The sequence below is a fragment of the Leuresthes tenuis genome, unplaced genomic scaffold, assembly GCF_036924035.1.
Source record: "Leuresthes tenuis unplaced genomic scaffold, fLeuTen1.0.hap1 SCAF_10, whole genome shotgun sequence".
Taxonomy (NCBI): domain Eukaryota; kingdom Metazoa; phylum Chordata; class Actinopteri; order Atheriniformes; family Atherinopsidae; genus Leuresthes; species Leuresthes tenuis.
Window position 1 is genome coordinate 26,506,268 of NW_027325364.1, and position 27,388 is coordinate 26,533,655.

The 27,388-nt window shown below is 43.1% G+C and overlaps 6 non-coding genes across 6 annotated transcripts; 4 read left to right on the forward strand and 2 right to left on the reverse strand.

Annotated features, from left to right (window-relative positions):
* Positions 1-10,087: 10,087 nt before the first annotated feature.
* On the forward strand, positions 10,088-10,201 carry LOC140317328 (U5 spliceosomal RNA). Its single transcript, XR_011917651.1, has one exon. It is a non-coding gene; the product is annotated as a U5 spliceosomal RNA (small nuclear RNA).
* A 308-nt stretch (positions 10,202-10,509) lies between these two features.
* LOC140317045 (U2 spliceosomal RNA) lies at positions 10,510-10,693 on the forward strand. Its single transcript, XR_011917396.1, has one exon. It is a non-coding gene; the product is annotated as a U2 spliceosomal RNA (small nuclear RNA).
* Positions 10,694-12,963: 2,270 nt separating this feature from the next.
* On the forward strand, positions 12,964-13,077 carry LOC140317400 (U5 spliceosomal RNA). The gene has a single exon (XR_011917718.1). It is a non-coding gene; the product is annotated as a U5 spliceosomal RNA (small nuclear RNA).
* Positions 13,078-13,393: 316 nt separating this feature from the next.
* On the forward strand, positions 13,394-13,584 carry LOC140317346 (U2 spliceosomal RNA). The gene has a single exon (XR_011917669.1). It is a non-coding gene; the product is annotated as a U2 spliceosomal RNA (small nuclear RNA).
* Positions 13,585-16,218: 2,634 nt separating this feature from the next.
* On the reverse strand, positions 16,219-16,409 carry LOC140317359 (U2 spliceosomal RNA). The gene has a single exon (XR_011917680.1). It is a non-coding gene; the product is annotated as a U2 spliceosomal RNA (small nuclear RNA).
* A 316-nt stretch (positions 16,410-16,725) lies between these two features.
* Positions 16,726-16,839, reverse strand: LOC140317208 (U5 spliceosomal RNA). Its single transcript, XR_011917541.1, has one exon. It is a non-coding gene; the product is annotated as a U5 spliceosomal RNA (small nuclear RNA).
* Between the last annotated feature and the right edge of the window lie 10,549 nt (positions 16,840-27,388).

The window sequence follows — 27,388 nt, forward strand, 5'->3', positions numbered from 1 at the left end:
CGGCTACAAGAAGGTTTGAATGTCCAACCATAGTAAGTAATAGGTGGGTAAGAAAAGGCTCGAATGCCCGACTATACACCATCAAAAGCGGAAGCGGAGGTGTTCGGCTGCAAGACGGTGTGAACGTCCGACCAAAGTTTGTAAAAAGCATTAAGAAAATGTTCGAATATCCAACCAAACATAATCAAAAGCGGGAGCAGAGCTGTTCGACTGCAAGTAGGTGTGAATATCAGATCATAATTTGCAAAAAGCTGATGAGAAAGGGTGAGAATGCCCGACTATACACTATCAAATGTGGGAGCGGAGGTGTTCGTCTGTGAGTAGGTGTGAATGTCCGACCATAATTGCTGAAAAATGTGTTAGAAAAGGTAAGAATGCCGGACCATATATCATCAAAAGCGGGAGAGGTTGTGTTCGGCTGCAAGAAGGTGTGAATGTCCAGCCATAATTACTCACAAACGGGTAAGAAAAGGTACTATTGCCAGACCATATATGATCAAAACAGGGAGCGGAGGTGGTTCAGCTGCAAGAAGGTTTGAATGTCCGACTAAAGTTTGTAAAAAGCGGGTAAGACAAGGTGTGAATGCCCGACAATGTATGATCAAAAGAGGAGCGGAGGTTTTCGGCTGCAAGAAGGTCTGAATGTCCACCCATAATTACTGAAAAATGGGTAAGAAAAGGTGCGAAAGCCCAACCGCACATGATCATAAGTGGATGAGAAGGTAGTAAGTAGTGCAAGTAGGTGTGAATCTAAGATCATAATTTGTAAAAAGCGGGTAAGAAAAGGTAAGAATGCCCAACCATAAATTATCAAAAGCGGCAGCAGAGTTTCGGCTGGTATTTATCAATGTCTAGATAGATTTCAACAAAAAACAACGTTGTACTTTTGCAGTAAAAGAAAGTGCAAATCAAAAGTTTTAGGAATCCGAGAATAAGCTTATTTTCATGAGTTCTGCACGATTTCGGATTTTATGTATAAAATGAATTTCTTCACGCAAACTAAGTTAACACTGCTTTGTCCTTCATATGTACCCATTTCTACATATATTTCAAGCATAAACTTCCTCATACTACCCTGAATGAGAAAGAGCCACACTTGTGATTAAGCCATACCTCCCTTTTGAGGAGTTCTGCATGATTTGGGATTTTATCTATAAAATTAATTCCTTCACTCAAACTATGTTAAAACGGCTTTTACCTTCATATTTATCAATGTCTCGATAGATTTAAACAAAAAAACAACGTTGTACTTTGCAATAAAAGAAAGAGCAAATCAAAAGTTTTAGGAATCCGAGAATAAGCTTATTTTCATGAGTTCTGCACGATTTCGGATTTTATGTATACAATGAATTCATTCACTCAAACCAAGTTAAAACTGCTTTTTCCTTCATATTTATCAATGTCTAGATCGACTTCAACAAAGAACAACATTGTATTTTGCAGTAGAAGAAAGAGCAAAACTGAAGGATCAGGAATCCGAGAATAAGCTTCTTTTCATACGTTCTGCATGATTTGGGATTTTATGTATAAAATGAATTCCTTCTCTCAAACTAAGTTAACACTGCTTTGTCCTTCATATGTACCCATTTCTACATATATTTCAAGCATAAACTTCCTCATACTACCCTGAATGAGAAAGAACCACACTTGTGATTAAGCCATACGCCCCTTTTGAGGAGTTCTGCATGATTTGGGATTTTATCTATAAAATCAATTCCTTCACTCAAACTATGTTAAAACGGCTTTTACCTTCATATTTATCAATGTCTCGATAGATTTAAACAAAAAAACAACGTTGTACTTTGCAGTAAAAGAAAGAGCCAATCAAAAGTTTTAGGAATCCGAGAATAAGCTTATTTTCATGAGTTCTGCACGATTTCGGATTTTATGTATAAAATGAATTCATTCACTCAAACCAAGTTAAAACTGCTTTTTCCTTCATATTTATCAATGTCTAGATCGACTTCAACAAAGAACAACACTGTATTTTGCAGTAGAAGAAAGAGCAACACTGAAGGATCAGGAATCCGAGAATAAGCTTATTTTCTTATGGGCAAGTGGGAACTGCTTTGTCCTTCATATTTATCAATATGTAGATGGATTTCAACTTCTTCTACTGCATCTTCTTCACACCTTCTTGTAGCCGAACACTTCCGCTCCCGCTATTGATTGTGTACAGTCGGGTATTTTAACCTTTTCTTACCCGCTTTTTACCAACTATGGTCGGACATTTACACCGTCTTACAGCGGAACACCTCCGCTCCCGCTTTTGATGGTGTATAGTCGGGCATTCGAACCTTTTCTTACCCGCTATTTACAAACTATGGTAGGACATTCAAACCTTCGTGTATCCGAAAACCTCCGCTCTCTCTTTTGATCATACATTGTCGGACATTCGCACCTTTTCTTACCCGCTTTTTACAAACCATGGTCGGACTGTCACACCTTCTTGTAGCCGAACAGATCCGCTCCCGCTATTGATTGTGTACAGTCGGGTATTTTAACCTTTTCTTACCCGCTTTTTACCAAGTATGGTTGGACATTCACACCTTCGTACAGCGGAACACCTCCGCTCCCTCTTTTGATGGTGTATGTTCGGGCATTCAAACCTTTTCTTACCCGCTTTTTCCAAACTATGGTCGGCTATTCACAGCTTCCTCTCCACCATACTTGTATGGTGGGATATTCCCACCCACTTGCATCCGAAAACCTCCGCCCCAAATTTTGTTGATATTTAGTCGGACATTCGCACCTTACCCGCTTTTGGCAAACTATGGCCTTCTTGCAGCCAAACAACTCTGATCTTGCTTTTGATGATGTAAGGTTGGGCATTCAGACCTTGCTTCACCTGCTTTTCACCAAATATAGTCGGATATTCACACCTTCTTGCAGCCGAACACTTCCGCTCCACCTTTTAGTGTTCTATCACACCTTTTCTTTCACCGCATTTTATACATTATGGTTGGAAATTTTCAACCACTTTCATCCGAAGACCTCTCCTCCCGCTTTTGTTAATATATTTGAACTTTAGTTTGACATTCAAACCTTCTTGCAGCTGAACCACCTCCGCTCCCTGTTTTGATCATATATGGTCTGGCAATACTACCTTTTCTTACCCGTTTGTGAGTAATTATGGCTGGACATTCACACCTACTTGCAGCCGAACACAACCTCTCTCGCTTTTGATGATGTATGGACCGGCATTTTTACCTTTTCTAACACATTTTTCAGCAATTATGGTCGGAGATTCACACCTACTCACAGCCGAACAACTCCGCTCCCGCATTTGATGATGTATAGTCGGGCATTCTCACCCTTTCTCATCAGCTTTTTGCAAATTATGATCTGACATTCACACCTACTTGCAGTCGAACAGCTCTGCTCCCGCTTTTGATTATGTTTGGTTGGATATTCGAACCTTTTCTTAACTTCTTTTTACATATTTTGGTTGGACGTTCACACCTTCTTGTAGCTGAACACTTCCACTCCTGCTTTTGATGATGTATGGTTGGGCATTCACACCTTTTTTTTGCCCATTTTTCAGGAATTATGGGTGGACATTCACACCTTGCAGCTGAACACCTCCTATCCCACTTATGATCATGTGCGGTTTGATTTTCGAAAAGTTTCTTTCATGTTTTCTAGCAATTATTGATGGACATGTAGACCTTCTTGCAGCTGAACACCTCCGCTCCCGCTTTTGATCATACATTGTCAGGCATTCGCACCTTGTCTTACCCACTTTTTACAAACTTTAGTCGAACAGTCACACCTTTTTGCAGCCGAACACCACCTCTACCGCTTTTGATGATGTATGGTCCAGCATTCTTACCTTTTCTAACACATTCTTCAGCAATTATGGTCGGACATTCACACCTACTCAGAGCCGAACACCTCCGCTCCCGCATTTGATGGTCTATAGTCGGGCATTCTACAGCGGAAAAGACTCATTCTTATGTTTGGTTAGATATTCGAACCTTTTCTTAACTGCTTTTTACAAACTTTGGTCGGACGTTCACAATATCTTGCAGCCGAACACCTCCGCTTCCGCTTTTGATGGTGTATATTCGGGCATACGAACCTTTTCTTACCCGCTTTTTACAAACCAAGGTCGGACTTTCACACCTTCTCTTAGCTGAACAACTCCGCTCCCTCTTTTGATTTTGTACAGTCGGGTAATTTAACCTTTTCTTACCCGCTTTTTACCATCTATGGTCGGACATTCACACCGTCTTACAGCGGAACACCTCCGCTCCCTCTTTTGATGATGTATGGTTAGGCATTCGCACCTTTTCTTACCCATTTTTCAGTAATTATGGGTAGACATTCACACCTTCTTGCAGCTGAACACCTCCTCTCCTGATTATGATCATGTGCAGTTTGATATTCGAAAATTTTCTTTCATGTTTTCTAGCAATTATTGATGGACATTCAGACCGTCTTGAAGCTGAACACCTCCGCTCCCACTTTTGATGGTGTATAGTCGGGCTTTCGAGCCTTTTCTTCCCCGGTTTTTACAAATTATGGTTGGACATTCAGACCTTCTTGCAGCCGAAAACCTCCACTCCCTCTTTTGATCATACATTGTCGGGCATTCGCACCTTTTCTTACCCGCTTTTTACAAACCATGGTCGGACTTTCACACCTTCTTGTAGCCGAACAACTCCGCTCCCGCTATTGATTGTGTACAGTCGGGTATTTTAACCTTTTCTTACCCGCTTTTTACCAACTATGGTTGGACATTCACACCGTCTTACAGCGGAACACCTCCGCTCCCTCTTTTGATGGTGTATGTTCGGGCACTCTAACCTTTTCTTACCCGCTTTTTACAAACTATGGTCAGACATTCAAACCTTCTTGTAGCCGAACACATCCACTCCTGCTTTTGATGATGGGTATTCAAACCTACTTGTTGCCCGCTTTTCATTAATTATGGGTGGACATACACACCTTGTCGCAGCCAAACACCTCCGCTCCCTGTTTTGTTCATGTATGATTGGACATTCGCACCTTTTCTCACCCGCTTTTTACTATGGTCGGCCATTCACAGCTTCCTCTCCACCATACTTGTATGGTGGGATATTCACACCCACTTGCATCCGAAGACCTCCGCCCCCACTTTTGTTGATATTTAGTCGGTCATTCGTAGCTTACCCGCTTTTGGCAAACTATGGCCTTCTTGCAGCCAAACACCTCTGATCTCGTTTTTGATGATGTAAGGTTGGGCATTCAGACCTTGCTTCACCTGCTTTTCACCAAATATAGTCGAACAGTCACACCTTCTTGCAGCCGAACACTTCTGCTCCACCTTTTAGTGTTCTATGGGGTATTCACACCTTTTTTTTCACCGCATTTTATTGATTATGGTTGGAAATTCTCACCCACTCTTATCCGAAGACCTCTCCTCCTGCTTTTGTTAATATATAGTCGGGCATTCAAACCTTTTCTTACCCGCTTTTTACAAATTATGGTCGAACATTCACACCTACTTGCAGCCGAACACCTCCGCTCCCGCTTTTGATGGTGTATAGTCGGGCTTTCGAGCCTTTTCTTCCCCGGTTTTTACAAATTATGGTTGTACATTCAGACCTTGCAGCCGAAAACCTCCGCTCCCTCATTTGATCATACATTGTCAGGCATTCGCACCTTGTCTTACCCGCTTTTTATAAACTTTAGTCAGACATTCACACCTTGCAGCTGAACCACCTCCGCTTCCTGTTTTGATAATGTATGGTCTGGCAATACTACCTTTTCTTACCGGTTTGTGAGTAATTATGGCTGGACATTCACACCTACTTGCAGCCGAACACCACTTTTCCAGCTTTTGATGATGTATGGTCCGGCATTCTAGTCTTTTCTAACACATTTTTCAGCAATTATGGTTTGACATTCACACCTACTCACAGCCGAACACTTCCGCTCCCGCATTTGATGGTGTATAGTCGGGCATTCTCACCCTTTCTCATCAGCTTTTTGCAAATTATGATCTGACATTCACACCTACTTGCAGTCGAACAGCTCTGCTCCCGCTTTTGATTATGTTTGGTTGGATATTCGAAACTTTTCTTCACTGCTTTTTACAAACTTTGGTTGGACGTTCACACCTTCTTGCAGCCGAACACCTCCGCTTCCGCTTTTGATGGTATATATTCGGGCATTCGAACCTTTTCTTACCCGCTTTTTACAAACCATGGTCGGACTTTCACACCTTCTTGTAGCCGAACAACTCCGCTCCCGCTATTGATTGTGTACAGTCGGGTATTTTAACCTTTTCTTAGCCGCTTTTTACCAACTATTGTTGGACATTCACACCGTCTTACAGCGGAACACCTCCGCTCCCTCTTTTGATGGTGTATGTTCGGGCATTCGAACCTTTTCTTACCCGCTTTTTACAAACTATGGTCAGACATTCACACCTTCTTGCAGCCGAACACTTCCGCTCTACCTTTTAGTGTTCTATGGGGTATTCACACCTTTTTTTTCACCGCATTTTATAGATTATGGTTGTAAATTCTCACCCACTCTTATCCGAAGACCTCTCCTCCTGCTTTGGTTAATATATAGTCGGGCATTCGAACCTTTTCTTACCCGCTTTTTACAAATTATGGTCGAACATTCACACCTACTTGCAGCCGAACACCTCCGCTCCCGCTTTTGATGGTGTATAGTCGGGCTTTCGAGCCTTTTCTTCCCCGGTTTTTACAAATTATGGTTGGACATTCAGACCTTGCAGCCGAAAACCTCCGCTCCCTCTTTTGATCATACATTGTCAGGCATTCGCACCTACTTGCAGCTGAATACTTCCGCTCCCGCTTTTGATGGTGTATAGTCGGGCTTTCGAGCCTTTTCTTCCCCGGTTTTTACAAATTATGGTTGTACATTCAGACCTTGCAGCCGAAAACCTCCGCTCCCTCATTTGATCATACATTGTCAGGCATTCGCACCTTGTCTTACCCGCTTTTTATAAACTTTAGTCAGACATTCACACCTTGCAGCTGAACCACCTCCGCTTCCTGTTTTGATAATGTATGGTCTGGCAATACTACCTTTTCTTACCGGTTTGTGAGTAATTATGGCTGGACATTCACACCTACTTGCAGCCGAACACCACTTTTCCAGCTTTTGATGATGTATGGTCCGGCATTCTAGTCTTTTCTAACACATTTTTCAGCAATTATGGTTTGACATTCACACCTACTCACAGCCGAACACTTCCGCTCCCGCATTTGATGGTGTATAGTCGGGCATTCTCACCCTTTCTCATCAGCTTTTTGCAAATTATGATCTGACATTCACACCTACTTGCAGTCGAACAGCTCTGCTCCCGCTTTTGATTATGTTTGGTTGGATATTCGAAACTTTTCTTCACTGCTTTTTACAAACTTTGGTTGGACGTTCACACCTTCTTGCAGCCGAACACCTCCGCTTCCGCTTTTGATGGTATATATTCGGGCATTCGAACCTTTTCTTACCCGCTTTTTACAAACCATGGTCGGACTTTCACACCTTCTTGTAGCCGAACAACTCCGCTCCCGCTATTGATTGTGTACAGTCGGGTATTTTAACCTTTTCTTAGCCGCTTTTTACCAACTATTGTTGGACATTCACACCGTCTTACAGCGGAACACCTCCGCTCCCTCTTTTGATGGTGTATGTTCGGGCATTCGAACCTTTTCTTACCCGCTTTTTACAAACTATGGTCAGACATTCACACCTTCTTGCAGCCGAACACTTCCGCTCTACCTTTTAGTGTTCTATGGGGTATTCACACCTTTTTTTTCACCGCATTTTATAGATTATGGTTGTAAATTCTCACCCACTCTTATCCGAAGACCTCTCCTCCTGCTTTGGTTAATATATAGTCGGGCATTCGAACCTTTTCTTACCCGCTTTTTACAAATTATGGTCGAACATTCACACCTACTTGCAGCCGAACACCTCCGCTCCCGCTTTTGATGGTGTATAGTCGGGCTTTCGAGCCTTTTCTTCCCCGGTTTTTACAAATTATGGTTGGACATTCAGACCTTGCAGCCGAAAACCTCCGCTCCCTCTTTTGATCATACATTGTCAGGCATTCGCACCTACTTGCAGCTGAATACTTCCGCTCCACCTTTTAGTGATGTATGGTTGGCATTTGCACCTTTTCTTACCCTTTCTTACCCTACTGATTGCTTAAGATTAAGTTGTTTTTTCTCAAACTACAACATTTTTTTAATTGTTGAAACTTGATTTGAAGTGGATAAATAAGGAGGACAAACAGTTTTGAGTCAGGCTGATAGAAGGAATTAATTTTATAGCAAAATCTGTATTTCGTCATATGTCGAGAGATGCTTATTGCTGAAGAAGTACAAAGTACAACGTTGTTTATCGTTGAAACTTGATTAGACATGAATAAATATGAAGGACAAAGCAGTCTTAACTTGGTTAGAGTTAAGGTTTTATAGGAGAATCCGAATTCGTGCATAACTCGTAAAATAGAGCTTATTTTCGGATTCCTGAAGAATGAGTCTGGTTCTTTCTCATAATACAAAGTTTGTTGTTTATTGTTGAAACTTCATCAGAAGTGAAGAAGTAAATGAATGCCTATCAACAAATGTGGGATCTAAACTCTAGTGCTTCCTCTAAAATAATTTCCTTTCTCAATTCAGAAATGTGTGTGTGTAAGTTACAACACCCGTGACACCAAAACGGCTTTCTTTTCTCTCTTTTCTCTACACTCTGCACTGTGAGAACACACACCAAATCAGAAAGGCTTTTTTCTCTCTTTTCTACATTATGGACTGTGGGGACACAAAACCGCTCTCTCTTTTTTTTTTGATTGTGTGCCAGGGCGTTGTCTCACGTATTAGATTATGCTTACGATACGAATAGGTTTATCAGTCACATCAGAATCCATACATACTGATCCTCCCGTAATAAAATGGTCGGATCTTATCAAACACACTTTGTTTCTTGTGACAATCAAGTCAGCGAAACAGCGTATACACGTCAAGACACTGAATCAAGTTTGCCACAAGAACTCATAAGTTTGGCAGTATTGCTCTGCCGTCAGCAATCATACACCCATTTTATTTTCGTGAGACATGTGCAGGCACCTGTTCATCTACTGTTCTATCACTATGAATTAGTTTATCTATTATCAATAAGGATACTTCTACAACTACTATCAAAGTATGTCCAGACTTCTTATGTTGTCAGTTGCTATATATGAATAAGTGGGTAGCTACTGACAAGCATTAAGCATGTCACACAGCCCAAACATATAACATTTCAGGACACACCACACAGTTAACAACCACCGTGAAGTGTCAAAGCCCAAACATGTAACATTCAACAGGACACTTACACAACACATTCAAATCAAACAGTCAGACAACATACAAGAACATATACCCCAGCTGGCATTGCTCCCTGCCTATTTTCCTACAGCTCACTATGTGTGCGCACACCTTTATTCACAAATTCTTCAACTTATACTCTTTTACCAAAGCTGCTACAGCTCGATTGGCCGAATACCCTTAGATCCTATTTCGGTGAATTTGACATCTGCCTTACATGTAACAGATTAGCGGTTTAGCAGTTTTAATTTAGTTTGAGTGAAGGAATTCATTTTATAGCAAAATCCGAAATCGTGAAGAACTCATGAAAGTAAGCTTATTCTCGGATTCCTGAAACTTTAGATTTGCTCTTTCTTTTACTGCAAAGTACAACATTGTTTTTTTTTGTTTAAATCTTTCTAGACATGGTAAATATGAAGGACAAAGCAGTTTTAACATAGTTTGAGTGAAGGAATTCATTTTATAGATAAAATCCCAAGAGTCTGCTGAGAAAAGAGAGTGAATGCGAAGTAGACTCTAACACGGCTCTGGGAGCGAGCCGAGTGTGGGCTAACCGGGAGAATTGCTTGAAAGAAACGCGACACCGAATGAGCGGTCAGAACAAAGCCTCAATACGGTGTTCCCGTGGTGTTTTTGTTGCTGCCTTGTCGATTGCACAGGGGCAAGCGTTTCAACCAAGCAACGCTCACCATGGGGAAGGTGGCTATGGCAACTAGCCTGATGCCCTGCTCCCGCAGTGACGGATAATCGTACTCTGGTTTCTCTTCATAACATACAAGTCTTTCGCCTTTTACTAAAGACTTTCGTGGAGAGCAGCACTAATGAGTTGTTTCTATTTTTGGCAGGCTTTACCTTTGCGGGTGAAGCCCTTTCTGTCTGTGCAAAAGAAATCTTGTTACTGTGCAGAGTGACTTCTCTGAGTAGAGTCGCCTTACTTGTTGCGATTGTGCCGATGTTCGAAGCTGGAGTGCAAAGTTGTTGCTTGAATGGTGCTTGCTGGAGCATGCGGGAGTGCAAAGTTATACCATTTAAAAGGGCTGAAGAGTGCTCAGTGCAGCGGGTGGGCGGAGGTGCAACGTGACACTCTGGCCACCTATGGCCATAAAAAGAACACTGCTACAAGTGCGCATTGTGCCAGCAAGGGCCCTCGGACCTGAAACAGTGGACAGGTATCGCTTCTCGGCCTTTTGGCTAAGATCAAGTGTAGTATCTGTTCTTATCAGTTTAATATGTCCTCTATACGAGGACTACATATTAAATGGATTTTTAAGAATAGGAGTTGAAAAAGAAGCTTGCTCCGTTCACTCCAAGCATCGACCCAGTACTGCAGTGCCGCTGGGAACGGTGCGCTCTTCTCTGCTCTTGTGAAAAAGCAAACAGCGGTGCAGGATGGAAGTTTCAGGGAGCCCAAGATGAAACTTTCTTTTAATCTGCTGAGAAAAGAGAGTGAATGCGAAGTAGACTTTAACACAGCTCTGGGAGCGAGCCGAGTGTGGGCTAACCGGGAGAATTGCTTGAAAGAAACGCGACACCGAATGAGTGGTCAGAACAAAGCCTCAATACGGTGTTCCCGTGGTGTTTGTGGCTGCCTTGTCTTTTGCACAGAGTAAAAGACAAGGCAGCCATCGAATAGGGCCCGATTGTTCCTACTTGGTCAGCCGAGGAGCAAGGGGGGGGAGCAAGCGTCTCAACCAAGCAAATCTCACCAAGTAGGAACAATCGGGCCCTATTCGATGGCTGCAACACCTGAAAGAGATATTGATGCGAGACCCGATCAAAAGCTTTTTCAAAGTCTAAATTTAAGATGACAAGCCGGGTGTTTCTGTCTCTAGCGTAATCAATGATGTCTCGAATCAGTACGAGGCTGTTGGTGAGTTGTCTCTCTGAGATGGCACAAGCCTGGTCTGGGTGAATTACCTACTCTAAAACAGAGGACATCCGTGTCGATAAAACCTTGCTAAAAAGTTTACAGTCAAAGTTTAAAAGTGTGATGGGCCTCCAATTCTTTAGGTCAGTCTTATCATTTTTATCAGAAGTGAAGAAATAAATGAATGCCTATCAACAAATGTGGGATCTAAATTCTAGTGCTTCCTCTAAAATAATTTCCTTTCTCAATTTAGAAATGTGTGTGTGTAAGTCACAACACCCGTGACACCAAAACGGCTTTCTTTTCTCTACACTCTGCACTATGAGCACACACACCAAATCAGAAAGGCTTTTCTCTCTCTTTTCTACATTATGGACTGTGGGGACACAAAACCGCTCTCTCTTTTTTTTTTATCGTGTGCCAGGGCGTTGTCTCACGTATTAGATTGTGCTTAAGATACGAATGGGTTTATCAGTCACATCAGAATCCATACATACTGATCCTCCCGTAATAAAATGGTCGGATCTTATCAAACACACTTTGTTTCTTGTGACAATCAAGTCAGCGAAACAGCGTATACACGTCAAGACACTGAATCAAGTTTGCCATAAGAACTCATAAGTTTGGCAGTATTGCTCTGCCGTCAGCAATCATACACCCATTTTATTTTCGTGAGACATGTGCAGGCACCTGTTCATCTACTGTTCTATCACTATGAATTAGTTTATCTATTATCAATAAGGATACTTCTACAACTACTATCAAAGTATGTCCAGACTTCTTATGTTGTCAGTTGCTATATATGAATAAGTGGGTAGCTACTGACAAGCATTAAGCATGTCACACAGCCCAAACATATAACATTTCAGGACACACCACACAGTTAACAACCACCGTGAAGTGTCAAAGCCCAAACATGTAACATTCAACAGGACACTTACACAACACATTCAAATCAAACAGTCAGACAACATACAAGAACATATACCCCAGCCGGCATTGCTCCCTGCCTATTTTCCTACAGCTCACTATGTGTGCGCACACCTTTATTCACAAATTCTTCAACTTATACTCTTTTACCAAAGCTGCTACAGCTCGATTGGCCGAATACCCTTAGATCCTATTTCGGTGAATTTGACATCTGCCTTACATGTAACAGATTAGCGGTTTAGCAGTTTTAATTTAGTTTGAGTGAAGGAATTCATTTTATAGCAAAATCCGAAATCGTGAAGAACTCATGAAAGTAAGCTTATTCTCGGATTCCTGAAACTTTAGATTTGCTATTTCTTTTACTGCAAAGTACAACGTTGGTTTTTTTGTTTAAATCTTTCAAGACATGGTAAATATGAAGGACAAAGCAGTTTTAACATAGTTTGAGTGAAGGAATTCATTTTATTGATAAAATCCCAAGAGTCTGCTGAGAAAAGAGAGTGAATGCGAAGTAGACTTTAACACGGCTCTGGGAGCGAGCCGAGTGCGGGCTAACCGGGAGAATTGCTTGAAAGAAACGCGACACCGAATGAGCGGTCAGAACAAAGCCTCAATACGGTTTTCCCGTGGTGTTTTTGTTGCTGCCTTGTCTTTTGCACAGAGTAAAAGACAAGGCAGCCATCGAATAGGGCCCGATTGTTCCTACTTGGTCAGCCGAGGAGCAAGGGGGGGGGGGGGGAGCAAGCGTTTCAACCAAGCAAAGCTCACCATGGGGAAGGTGGCTATGCCAACTAGCCTGATGCCCTGCTCCCGCAGTGACGGATAATCGTACTCTGGTTTCTCTTCATAACGTACAAGTCTTTCACCTTTTACTAAAGACTTCTGTGGAGAGCAGCACTAATGAGTTGTTTCTATTTTTGGCAGGCTTTACCTTTGCGGGTGAAGCCCTTTCTGTCTGTGCAAAAGAAATCTTGTTACTGTGCAGAGTGACTTCTCTGAGTAGAGTCGCCTTACTTGTTGCGACTGTGCCGATGTTCGAAGCTGGAGTGCAAAGTTGTTGCTTGAATGGTGCTTGCTGGAGCGTGCGGGAGTGCAAAGTTATACCATTTAAAAGGGCTGAAGAGTGCTCAGTGCAGCGGGTGGGCGGAGGTGCAAAGTGACACTCTGGCCACCTATGGCCATAAAAAGAACAGGGGTGTTAGCGGACAAGTGCGCATTGTGCCAGGAAGGGCCCTCGGACGTGAACCAGTGGACAGTTGTCGCTTCTCGGCCTTTTGGCTAAGATCAAGTGTAGTATCTGTTCTTATCAGTTTAATATCTGATATGTCCTCTATACGAGGACTACATATTAAATGGATTTTTAGCAATAGGAGTTGAAAAAGTAGCTTGCTCCGTTCACTCCAAGCATTGACCCCGTACTGCAGTGCCGCTGGGAACGGTGCGCTCTTCTCTACTCTTGTGAAAAAGCAAACAGCGGTGCAGGATGCAAGTTTCAGGGAGCCCAAGATGAAACTTTCTTTTAGTCTGCTGAGAAAAGAGAGTGAATGCGATGTAGACTTTAACCCGGCTATGGGAGCGAGCCGAGTGTCGGCTAACCGGGAGAATTGCTTGAAAGAAACGCCATACCAAATGAGCGGTCAGAACAAAGCCTCAATACGGTGTTCCCGTTGTGTTTTTGTTGCTGCCGCTGTTTGCTTTTTCACAAGAGCGCACCTGTTGAGGGGGGCTCTGGGGGGGCCTGGGTGATGGTGGGTCTCAGGCCCGGGCTGCTGCGACTGGTGTGACCGGGTGGTTTGTTTGTTTGTTTTTTGTTGTTGTTTGTTTGTTTTTTGTAGAGGTCCTCCGGAGTGGGGTTGGGTTGAGTGGGGTGGGGCGGGATGGGTACCTTCTGGGGGTACAGTAGCTCCCAGAATATGGTCGCTGCAGGCCCCGAGCCTGGTGGACATCAGGCCCTCCTGTCCTGTGTTGGCTCCCTGGTAGCGGGGATGCCTATTGCAGCCAGTCCCTGGCTGCCCCCAGTGTATATCCCCATTCTCCCTTCTGGCTCCTGTACACAGCACACACTCACACATGAAGGGTTTTGGGGGCGTGTGTGTTCGGTGGGGTGTAGTGGACTCTGCAGTAGTTGCACTCTGCAGTTCCCACCCCTGTTTTAATTACACCTTAGACATTACTACTTATCAAACACACTCACACACACACATTAGGTCTTGGGGGGTGGTTACACTGAGTGGCATCTGGTGGGCGGGGCTCTTTGGGTATGTAGGCTGCCCAGAGGGCCACGCTCCCAGTTCTACAAGTTTGGCTGCCCCTCAATTTTAATTGCTCACTATTAGAAAATATTGAAGAGCCAGAAGGGTGAGGGGAGGGGTCTTCTTCGCACACCCCTGCTTCCTGGTTGCTGCTCGGGGCGGGAGGGGCCAGGAGGATTAATTAATTGTTCTGCTGGTTTGGGGTCTGTGGTGGCTGGGGGGCTGCTGGCCCCCTGGTGTGCCCGCTGCACTACACCCCAGCGGAGTCGAGGGAGGGAGGACGTGTGGATGTATGGGACATGAAAGTGTGTGTGGTAATGATTGGGCCTGGATCTTGGACTTGCTGTCGCCTGGCCTGCCTGTGCTTCTCCCGATGGGGGGGGCGGCGTGGCCTCTCTCCACTGCTCGCGACTTCACCCACCTGTGGGCACGTCTTGACTCCCAGGGCACTTGGCCAGGGGTGCTGGGACAGGCGCTGACCCACTGTGTGGCTGTCTGGGGCGCTTGGCCCTCCTGGGTATTGGGTGGGGCCTCTGTCGGGGGGTTTGGGGGCGCTCGGGCTCCTGGGGCCCGGATCCAGTGCACGGCCCATGTCTGGGCGGCTGGGGCCTGGCGACGTCGGTGGGCTGTTGCCCCTGGCTCCCGGAGGGCCTCTGCCCTATGCTTATGGGGGCTCTTTCCGGGGGCTTCCTCTGCAGTCTTCTGGGTGGATGCGTGGTTGCCCCTGCGGTGGGCTTCCTGGGTTCTGTGCTCTGTGGGGGCTGCTGGTGGCCTGGGTCTTGTGGCCCTCTCTGCCTGCTTCTGATTGCTTGGGGGGGCTGTGGATTGTGGCCCTGTACGCTTATACACTCATAACTAAGCACGGTTATCATGTAGGTCCTGTGCCATGGGTGTTGCATGTTCTCACACACACACAACCACATTCATTAGTCCAGTAGCATGGTCGCTAAGCAGTTGATGTATTATCATGTCGTCTCAGGTCATCTATATCCACAGCTGTGTTGTATGCGATGTATGTTCTGTTTTTCTCTTCTTTCCTCTTCTTCTTTCCTTGTCCCCCGGTCCGGTTCAGTTCTATTACATGTCATATATTGTAAACAGAAATAAATAAATGGGCATCAAGGGGAGCTTTACATTTATAAAACTTCCCTTGGCAAAGCAAATCTGTTTGGCATCAAAGGTATTCAGACTACAATTCTGCTGCCATAATGCTGAACAGGATAAGGGGAAAAAAAAAAAAAGTAAAGAAGACAGTTCTGCCGAAAGCCAGGGACTAGACCTGTTCTAAGTTCTGTACTTTTTAAAAGGGAGCCAACACAGGACAGGAGAGCCTGATGTCCACCAGGCTCGGGGCCTGCAGCGACCATATTCTGGGAGCTACTGTACCCCCAGAAGGTACCCATCCCGCCCCACCCCACTCAACCCAACCCCACTCCGGAGGACCTCTACAAAAAACAAACAAACAACAACAAAAAACAAACAAACAAACCACCCGGTCACACCAGTCACAGCAGCCCGGGCCTGAGACCCACCATCACCCAGGCCCCCCCAGGCCCCCCCTCAACAGGTGCGCTCTTGTGAAAAAGCAAACAGCGGCAGCAACAAAAACACAACGGGAACACCGTATTGAGGCTTTGTTCTGACCGCTCATTTGGTATGGCGTTTCTTTCAAGCAATTCTCCCGGTTAGCCCGCACTCGGCTTGCTCCCAGAGCTGTGTTAAAGTCTACTTCGCATTCACTCTCTTTTCTCAGCAGACTAAAAGAAAGTTTCATCTTGGGCTCCCTGAAACTTCCATCCTGCACCGCTGTTTGCTTTTTCACAAGAGTAGAGAAGAGCGCACCGTTCCCAGCGGCACTGCAGTACGGGGTCAATGCTTGGAGTGAACGGAGCAAGCTACTTTTTCAACTCCTATTGCTAAAAATCCATTTAATATGTAGTCCTCGTATAGAGGACATATCAGATATTAAACTGATAAGAACAGATACTACACTTGATCTTAGCCAAAAGGCCGAGAAGCGACAACTGTCCACTGGTTCACGTCCGAGGGCCCTTCCTGGCACAATGCGCACTTGTCCGCTAACACCCCTGTTCTTTTTATGGCCATAGGTGGCCAGAGTGTCACTTTGCACCTCCGCCCACCTGCTGCACTGAGCACTCTTCAGCCCTTTTAAATGGTATAACTTTGCACTCCCGCACGCTCCAGCAAGCACCATTCAAGCAACAACTTTGCACTCCAGCTTCGAACATCGGCACAGTCGCAACAAGTAAGGCGACTCTACTCAGAGAAGTCACTCTGCACAGTAACAAGATTTCTTTTGCACAGACAGAAAGGGCTTCACCCGCAAAGGTAAAGCCTGCCAAAAATAGAAACAACTCATTAGTGCTGCTCTCCACAGAAGTCTTTAGTAAAAGGCGAAAGACTTGTACGTTATGAAGAGAAACCAGAGTACGATTATCCGTCACTGCGGGAGCAGGGCATCAGGCTAGTTGGCATAGCCACCTTCCCCATGGTGAGCGTTGCTTGGTTGAAACGCTTGCCCCTGTGCAATCGACAAGGCAGCAACAAAAACACCACGGGAACACCGTATTGAGGCTTTGTTCTGACCGCTCATTCGGTGTCGCGTTTCTTTCAAGCAATTCTCCCGGTTAGCCCACACTCGGCTCGCTCCCAGAGCCGTGTTAGAGTCTACTTCGCATTCACTCTCTTTTCTCATCAGACTCTTGGGATTTTATCTATAAAATGAATTCCTTCACTCAAACTATGTTAAAACTGCTTTGTCCTTCATATTTACCATGTCTAGAAAGATTTAAACAAAAAAAAAAACAACGTTGTACTTTGCAGTAAAAGAAAGAGCAAATCTAAAGTTTCAGGAATCCGAGAATAAGCTTACTTTCATGAGTTCTTCACGATTTCGGATTTTGCTATAAAATGAATTCCTTCACTCAAACTAAATTAAAACTGCTAAACCGCTAATCTGTTACATGAAAGGCAGATGTCAAATTCACCGAAATAGGATCTAAGGGTATTCGGCCAATCGAGCTGTAGCAGCTTTGGTAAAAGAGTATAAGTTGAAGAGTTTGTGAATAAAGATGTGCGCACACATAGTGAGCTGTAGGAAAATAGGCAGGGAGCAATGCCGGCTGGGGTATATGTTCTTGTATGTTGTCTGACTGTTTGATTTGAATGTGTTGTGTAAGTGTCCTGTTGAATGTTACATGTTTGGGCTTTGACACTTCACGGTGGTTGTTAACTGTGTGGTGTGTCCTGAAATGTTATATGTTTGGGCTGTGTGACATGCTTAATGCTTGTCAGTAGCTACCCACTTATTCATATATAGCAACTGACACCATAAGAAGTCTGGACATACTTTGATAGTAGTTGTAGAAGTATCCTTATTGATAATAGATAAACTAATTCATAGTGATAGAACAGTAGATGAACAGGTGCCTGCACATGTCTCACGAAAATAAAATGGGTGTATGATTGCTGACGGCAGAGCCATACTGCCAAACTTATGAGTTCTTGTGGCAAACTTGATTCAGTGTCTTGACGTGTATACGCTGTTTCGCTGACTTGATTGTCACAAGAAACAAAGTGTGTTTGATAAGATCCGACCATTTTATTACGGGAGGATCAGTATGTATGGATTCTGATGTGACTGATAAACCTATTCGTATCGTAAGCATAATCTAATACGTGAGACAACGCCCTGGCACACAATCAAAAAAAAAAGAGAGAGCGGTTTTGTGTCCCCACAGTCCATAATGTAGAAAAGAGAGAAAAAAGCCTTTCTGATTTGGTGTGTGTTCTCACAGTGCAGAGTGTAGAGAAAAGAGAGAAAAGAAAGCCGTTTTGGTGTCACGGGTGTTGTAACTTACACACACACATTTCTGAATTGAGAAAGGAAATTATTTTAGAGGAAGCACTAGAGTTTAGATCCCACATTTGTTGATAGGCATTCATTTACTTCTTCACTTCTGATGAAGTTTCAACAATAAACAACAAACTTTGTATTATGAGAAAGAACCAGACTCATTCTTCAGGAATCCGAAAATAAGCTCTATTTTACGAGTTATGCACGAATTCGGATTCTCCTATAAAACCTTAACTCTAACCAAGTTAAGACTGCTTTGTCCTTCATATTTATTCATGTCTAATCAAGTTTCAACTATAAACAACATTGTACTTTGTACTTCTTCAGCAATAAGCATCTCTCGACATATGACGAAATACAGATTTTGCTATAAAATTAATTCCTTCTATCAGCCTGACTCAAAACTGTTTGTCCTCCTTATTTATCCACTTCAAATCAAGTTTCAACAATTAAAAAAATGTTGTAGTTTGAGAAAAAACAACTTAATCTTAAGCAATCAGTAGGGTAAGAAAGGGTAAGAAAAGGTGCAAATGCCAACCATACATCACTAAAAGGTGGAGCGGAAGTATTCAGCTGCAAGTAGGTGCGAATGCCTGACAATGTATGATCAAAAGAGGGAGCGGAGGTTTTCGGCTGCAAGGTCTGAATGTCCAACCATAATTTGTAAAAACCGGGGAAGAAAAGGCTCGAAAGCCCGACTATACACCATCAAAAGCGGGAGCGGAGGTGTTCGGCTGCAAGTAGGTGTGAATGTTCGACCATAATTTGTAAAAAGCGGGTAAGAAAAGGTTCGAATGCCCGACTATATATTAACCAAAGCAGGAGGAGAGGTCTTCGGATAAGAGTGGGTGAGAATTTACAACCATAATCTATAAAATGCGGTGAAAAAAAAGGTGTGAATACCCCATAGAACACTAAAAGGTAGAGCGGAAGTGTTCGGCTGCAAGAAGGTGTGAATGTCTGACCATAGTTTGTAAAAAGCGGGTAAGAAAAGGTTCGAATGCCCGAACATACACCATCAAAGGAGGGAGCGGAGGTGTTCCGCTGTAAGAAGGTGTGAATGTCCGACCATAGTTGGCAAAAAGCAGGTAAGAAAAGGTTAAAATACCCGATTGTACACAATCAATAGCGGGAGCAGAGTTGTTCCGCTACTAAAAGGTGTGAAAGTCCGACCATGGTTTGTAAAAAGCGAGTAAGAAAAGGTGCGAATGCCCGACAATGTATGATCAAAAGAGGGAGCGGAGGTTTTCGGCTGAAACAAGGTCTGAATGTCCATCCATATTTTGTAAAAATCTGGGAAGAAAAGGCTCGAAAGCCCGACTATACACCATCAACAGCTGGAGCGGAGGTGTTCAGCTGCAAGAAGGTCTGAATGTCCATCAATAATTGCTAGAAAACATGGAAGAGAATTTTCGAATATCAAACCGCACATGATCATAAGCGGGAGAGGAGGTGTTCAAATGCAAGAAGGTGTGAATGTCCACCCATAATTACTGCAAAATGGGTAAGAAAAGGTACGAATGCCCAACCATACATGATCCTAACAGGGAGCGGAGGTGTTTGGCTGCGACAAGGTGTGTATGTCCACCCATAATTAATGAAAAGCGGGCAACAAGTAGATTTGAATACCCATCATCAAAAGCAGGAGTGGATGTGTTCGGCTACAAGAAGGTTTGAATGTCTGACCATAGTTTGTAAAAAGCGGGTAAGAAAAGGTTCGAATGCCCGAACATACACCATCAAAGGAGGGAGCGGAGGTGTTCCGCTGTAAGAAGGTGTGAATGTCCAACAGTAATTGGCAAAAAGCGGGTAAGAAAGGGTTAAAATACCCTATTGTACACAATCAATAGCGGGAGCAGAGTTGTTCCGCTACTAAAAGGTGTGAAAGTCCGACCATGAATTGAAAAAGCAGGTAAGAAAAGGTGCGAATGCCTGACAATGTATGATCAAAAGAGGTAGCGGAGGTTTTCAGCTGAAAGAAGGTCTGAATGTCCATCCATAATTTGTAAAAATCGGGGAAGAAAAGGCTCGAAAGCCCGACTATACACCATCAACAGCTGGAGCGGAGGTGTTCAGCTGCAAGAAGGTCTGAATGTCCATCAATAATTGCTAGAAAACATGGAAGAGAATTTTCGAATATCAAACCACACATCATCATAAGCGGGAGAGGAGGTGTTCAGCTGCAAGAAGGTGTGAATGTCCGACCATAGTTTGTAAAAAATGGGTAAGAAAAGTTGCGAATGCTCAACCATACATCATCAAAAGCAGGAGTGGATGTGTTCGGCTAAAAGAAGGTTTGAATGTCCGACCATAGTTCGTAAAATGCGGGTAAGAAAAGGTTCGAATGCCCGAACATACACCATCAAAAGAGGGAGCGGAGGTGTTCCGCTGTAAGACGGTGTGAATGTCCAACAATAGTTGGTAAAAAGCGGCTAAGAAAAGGTTAAAATACCCGACTGTACACAATCAATAGCGGGAGCGGAGTTGTTCGGCTACAAGAAGGTGTGAAAGTCCGACCATGGTTTGTAAAAAGCGGGTAAGAAAAGGTTCAAATGCCCGAATATATACCATCAAAAGCGGAAGCGGAGGTGTTCGGCTGCAAGAAGGTGTGAACGTCCAACCAAAGTTTGTAAAAAGCAGTGAAGAAAAGTTTCGAATATCCAACCAAACATAATCAAAAGCGGGAGCAGAGCTGTTCGACTGCAAGTAGGTGTGAATGTCAGATCATAATTTGCAAAAAGCTGATGAGAAAGGGTGAGAATGCCCGACTATACACCATCAAATGCGGGAGCGGAAGTGTTCGGCTGTGAGTAGGTGTGAATGTCAAACCATAATTGCTGAAAAATGTGTTAGAAAAGACTAGAATGCCGGACCATACATCATCAAAAGCTGGAAAAGTGGTGTTCGGCTGCAAGTAGGTGTGAATGTCCAGCCATAATTACTCACAAACCGGTAAGAAAAGGTAGTATTGCCAGACCATACATTATCAAAACAGGGAGCGGAGGTGGTTCAGCTGCAAGGTGTGAATGTCTGACTAAAGTTTATAAAAAGCGGGTAAGACAAGGTGCGAATGCCTGACAATGTATGATCAAATGAGGGAGCGGAGGTTTTCGGCTGCAAGGTCTGAATGTACAACCATAATTTGTAAAAACCGGGGAAGAAAAGGCTCGAAAGCCCGACTATACACCATCAAAAGCGGGAGCGGAGGTGTTCGGCTGCAAGTAGGTGTGAATGTTCGACCATAATTTGTAAAAAGCGGGTAAGAAAAGGTTTGAATGCCCGACTATATATTAACAAAAGCAGGAGGAGAGGTCTTCGGATAAGAGTGGGTGAGAATTTCCAACCATAATCAATAAAATGCGGTGAAAAAAAAGGTGTGAATACCCCATAGAACACTAAAAGGTGGAGCAGAAGTGTTCGGCTGCAAGAAGGTGTGACTGTTCGACTATATTTGGTGAAAAGCAGGTGAAGCAAGGTCTGAATGCCCAACCTTACATCATCAAAAACGAGATCAGAGGTGTTTGGCTGCAAGAAGGCCATAGTTTGCCAAAAGCGGGTAAGCTGCGAATGACCGACTAAATATCAACAAAAGTGGGGGCGGAGGTCTTCGGATGCAAGTGGGTGTGAATATCCCACCATACAAGTATGGTGGAGAGGAAGCTGTGAATGGCCGACCATAGTAAAAAGCGGGTGAGAAAAGGTGCGAATGTCCAATCATACATGATCAAAACAGGGAGCGGAGGTGTTTGGCTGCGACAAGGTGTGTATGTCCACCCATAATTAATGAAAAGCGGGCAACAAGTAGGTTTGAATACACATCATCAAAAGCAGGAGTGGATGTGTTCGGCTACAAGAAGGTTTGAATGTCTGACCATAGTTTGTAAAAAGCGGGTAAGAAAAGGTTTGAGTGCCCGAACATACACCATCAAAAGAGGGAGCGGAGGTGTTCCGCTGTAAGACGGTGTGAATGTCCAACCATAGTTGGTAAAAAGCGGGTAAGAAAAGGTTAAAATACCCGACTGTACACAATCAATAGCGGGAGCGGAGTTGTTCGGCTACAAGAAGGTGTGAAAGTCCGACCATGGTTTGTAAAAAGCGGGTAAGAAAAGGTGCGAATGCCCGACAATGTATGATCAAAAGAGGGAGTGGAGGTTTTCGGCTGCAAGAAGGTCTGAATGTCCAACCATAATTTGTAAAAACCGGGGAAGAAAAGGCTCGAAAGCCCGACTATACACCATCAAAAGTGGGAGCGGAGTTGTTCAGCTTCAAGACGGTCTGAATGTCCATCAATATTTGCTAGAAAACATGAAAGAAAATTTTCGAATATCAAACTGCACATGATCATAAGCAGGAGAGGAGGTGTTCAGCTGCAAGAAGGTGTGAATGTCTACCCATAATTACTGAAAAATGGGTAAGAAAAGGTGCGAATGCCTAACCATACATCATCAAAAGAGGGAGTGGAGGTGTTCCGCTGTAAGACGGTGTGAATGTCCGACCATAGATGGTAAAAAGCGGGTAAGAAAAGGTTAAATTACCCGACTGTACACAATCAAAAGAGGGAGCGGAGTTGTTCAGCTAAGAGAAGGTGTGAAAGTCCGACCTTGGTTTGTAAAAAGCGGGTAAGAAAAGGTTCGTATGCCCGAATATACACCATCAAAAGCGGAAGCGGAGGTTGTTCGGCTGCAAGATATTGTGAACGTCCGACCAAAGTTTGTAAAAAGCAGTTAAGAAAAGTTTCGAATATCTAACCAAACATAATCAAAAGCGGGAGCAGAGCTGTTCAACTGGAAGTAGGTGTGAATGTCAGATCATAATTTGCAAAAAGCTGATGAGAAAGGGTGAGAATGCCCGACTATACATCATCAAATGCGGGAGCGTAGTTGTTCGGCTGTGAGTAGGTGTGAATCTCCGACCATAATTGCTGAAAAATGTGTTAGAAAAGGTAAAAATGCCGGTCAATACATCATCAAAATCGGGAGAGGTGGTGTTCAGCTGCAAGAAGGTCTAAATGTCCATCAATAATTGCTAGAAAACATGAAAGAAAATTTTCGAAAATCAAACCACACATGATCATAAGTGGGAGAGGAGGTGTTCAGCTGCAAGAAGGTGTGAATGTCCACCCATAATACCTGAAAAATGGGTAAAAAAAAGGTGCGAATGCCCAACCATACATCATCAAAAGCAGGAGTGCATGTGTTCGGCTACAAGAAGGTGTGAACGTCCAACCAAAGTTTGTAAAAAGCAGTTAAGAAAAGGTTCGAATATCCAACCAAACATAATCAAAAGCGGGAGCAGAGCTGTTCGACTGCAAGTAGGTTTGAATGTCAGATCATAATTTGCAAAAAGCTGATGAGAAAGGGTGAGAATGCCCGACTATACACCATCAAATGCGGGAGCGGAGTTGTTCGGCTGTGAGTAGGTGTGAATCTCCGACCATAATTGCTGAAAAATGTGTTAGAAAAGGTAAGAATGCCGGTCCATACATCATCAAAAGCGAGAGAGGTTGTGTTCGGCTGCAAGTAGGTGTGACTGTTCGACTAAAGTTTGTAAAAAGTGGGTAAGACAAGGTGCGAATGCCTGACAATGTATGATCAAAAGCGGGAGCGGAGGTGTTCAGCTGCAAGAGGGTCTACATGTCCATCAATAATTGCTAGAAAATATGAAAGAAACTTTTCGAAAATCAAACCGCACATGATCATAAGTGGGATAGGAGGTGTTCAGCTGCAAGGTGTGAATGTCCACCCATAATTCCTGAAAAATGGGCAAAAAAAAGGTGTGAATGCCCAACCATACATCATCAAAAGCAGGAGTGGAAGTGTTCGGCTACAAGAAGGTGTGAACGTCCAACCAAAATATGTAAAAAGAAGTTAAGAAAAGGTTCGAATATCCAACCAAACATAATCAAAAGCGGGAGCAGAGCTGTTCCACTGCAAGTAGGTGTGAATATCAGATCATAATTTGCAAAAAGCTGATGAGAAAGGGTGAGAATGCCCGACTATACATCATCAAATGCGGGAGCGGAGTTGTTCGGCTGTGAGTAGGTGTGAATCTCCGACCATAATTGCTGAAAAATGTGTTAGAAAAGGTAAAAATGCCGGACCATATATCATCAAAAGCGGGAGAGGTTGTGTTCGGCTGCAAGAAGGTGTGAATGTCCAGCCATAATTACTCACAAACGGGTAAGAAAAGGTACTATTGCCAGACCATATATGATCAAAACAGGGAGCGGAGGTGGTTCAGCTGCAAGAAGGTTTGAATGTCCGACTAAAGTTTGTAAAAAGCGGGTAAGACAAGGTGTGAATGCCCGACAATGTATGATCAAAAGAGGAGCGGAGGTTTTCGGCTGCAAGAAGGTCTGAATGTCCACCCATAATTACTGAAAAATGGGTAAGAAAAGGTGCGAAAGCCCAACTGCACATGATCATAAGTGGATGAGAAGGTAGTAAGTAGTGCAAGTAGGTGTGAATCTAAGATCATAATTTGTAAAAAGCGGGTAAGAAAAGGTAAGAATGCCCAACCATAAATTATCAAAAGCGGCAGCAGAGTTTCGGCTGGTATTTATCAATGTCTAGATAGATTTCAACAAAAAACAACGTTGTACTTTGCAGTAAAAGAAAGTGCAAATCAAAAGTTTTAGGAATCCGAGAATAAGCTTATTTTCATGAGTTCTGCACGATTTCGGATTTTATGTATAAAATGAATTTCTTCACGCAAACTAAGTTAACACTGCTTTGTCCTTCATATGTACCCATTTCTACATATATTTCAAGCATAAACTTCCTCATACTACCCTGAATGAGAAAGAGCCACACTTGTGATTAAGCCATACCTCCCTTTTGAGGAGTTCTGCATGATTTGGGATTTTATCTATAAAATTAATTCCTTCACTCAAACTATGTTAAAACGGCTTTTACCTTCATATTTATCAATGTCTCGATAGATTTAAACAAAAAAACAACGTTGTACTTTGCAATAAAAGAAAGAGCAAATCAAAAGTTTTAGGAATCCGAGAATAAGCTTATTTTCATGAGTTCTGCACGATTTCGGATTTTATGTATACAATGAATTCATTCACTCAAACCAAGTTAAAACTGCTTTTTCCTTCATATTTATCAATGTCTAGATCGACTTCAACAAAGAACAACATTGTATTTTGCAGTAGAAGAAAGAGCAAAACTGAAGGATCAGGAATCCGAGAATAAGCTTCTTTTCATACGTTCTGCATGATTTGGGATTTTATGTATAAAATGAATTCCTTCTCTCAAACTAAGTTAACACTGCTTTGTCCTTCATATGTACCCATTTCTACATATATTTCAAGCATAAACTTCCTCATACTACCCTGAATGAGAAAGAACCACACTTGTGATTAAGCCATACGCCCCTTTTGAGGAGTTCTGCATGATTTGGGATTTTATCTATAAAATCAATTCCTTCACTCAAACTATGTTAAAACGGCTTTTACCTTCATATTTATCAATGTCTCGATAGATTTAAACAAAAAAACAACGTTGTACTTTGCAGTAAAAGAAAGAGCCAATCAAAAGTTTTAGGAATCCGAGAATAAGCTTATTTTCATGAGTTCTGCACGATTTCGGATTTTATGTATAAAATGAATTCATTCACTCAAACCAAGTTAAAACTGCTTTTTCCTTCATATTTATCAATGTCTAGATCGACTTCAACAAAGAACAACACTGTATTTTGCAGTAGAAGAAAGAGCAACACTGAAGGATCAGGAATCCGAGAATAAGCTTCTTTTCATACGTTCTGCATGATTTGGGATTTTATGTATAAAATGAATTCCTTCTCTCAAACTAAGTTAACACTGCTTTGTCCTTCATATGTACCCATTTCTACATATATTTCAAGCATAAACTTCCTCATACTACCCTGAATGAGAAAGAGCCACACTTGTGATTAAGCCATACCTCCCTTTTGAGGAGTTCTGCATGATTTGGGATTTTATCTATAAAATTAATTCCTTCACTCAAACTATGTTAAAACGGCTTTTACCTTCATATTTATCAATGTCTCGATAGATTTTAACAAAAAAACAACGTTGTACTTTGCAATAAAAGAAAGAGCAAATCAAAAGTTTTAGGAATCCGAGAATAAGCTTATTTTCATGAGTTCTGCACGATTTCGGATTTTATGTATACAATGAATTCATTCACTCAAACCAAGTTAAAACTGCTTTTTCCTTCATATTTACCAACTATGGTCGGACATTTACACCGTCTTACAGCGGAACACCTCCGCTCCCGCTTTTTATGGTGTATAGTCGGGCATTCGAACCTTTTCTTACCCGCTATTTACAAACTATGGTAGGACATTCAAACCTTCGTGTATCCGAAAACCTCGGCTCTCTCTTTTGATCATACATTGTCGGACATTCGCACCTTTTCTTACCCGCTTTTTACAAACCATGGTCGGACTGTCACACCTTCTTGTAGCCGAACACATCCGCTCCCGCTATTGATTGTGTACAGTCGGGTATTTTAACCTTTTCTTACCCGCTTTTTACCAAGTATGGTTGGACATTCACACCTTCGTACAGCGGAACACCTCCGCTCCCTCTTTTGATGGTGTATGTTTGGGCATTCAAAACCTTTTCTTACCCGCTTTTTCCAAACTACGGTCGGCTATTCACAGCTTCCTCTCCACCATACTTGTATGGTGGGATATTCCCACCCACTTGCATCCGAAAACCTCCGCCCCAAATTTTGTTGATATTTAGTCGGACATTCGCACCTTACCCGCTTTTGGCAAACTATGGCCTTCTTGCAGCCAAACAACTCTGATCTTGCTTTTGATGATGCAAGGTTGGGCATTCAGACCTTGCTTCACCTGCTTTTCACCAAATATAGTCGGACATTCACACCTTCTTGCAGCCGAACACTTCCGCTCCACCTTTTAGTGTTCTATCACACCTTTTCTTTCACCGCATTTTATACTTTATGGTTGGAAATTTTCAACCACTTTCATCCGAAGACCTCTCCTCCCGCTTTTGTTAATATATTTGAACTTTAGTTTGACATTCAAACCTTCTTGCAGCTGAACCACCTCCGCTCCCTGTTTTGATCATATATGGTCTGGCAATACTACCTTTTCTTACCCGTTT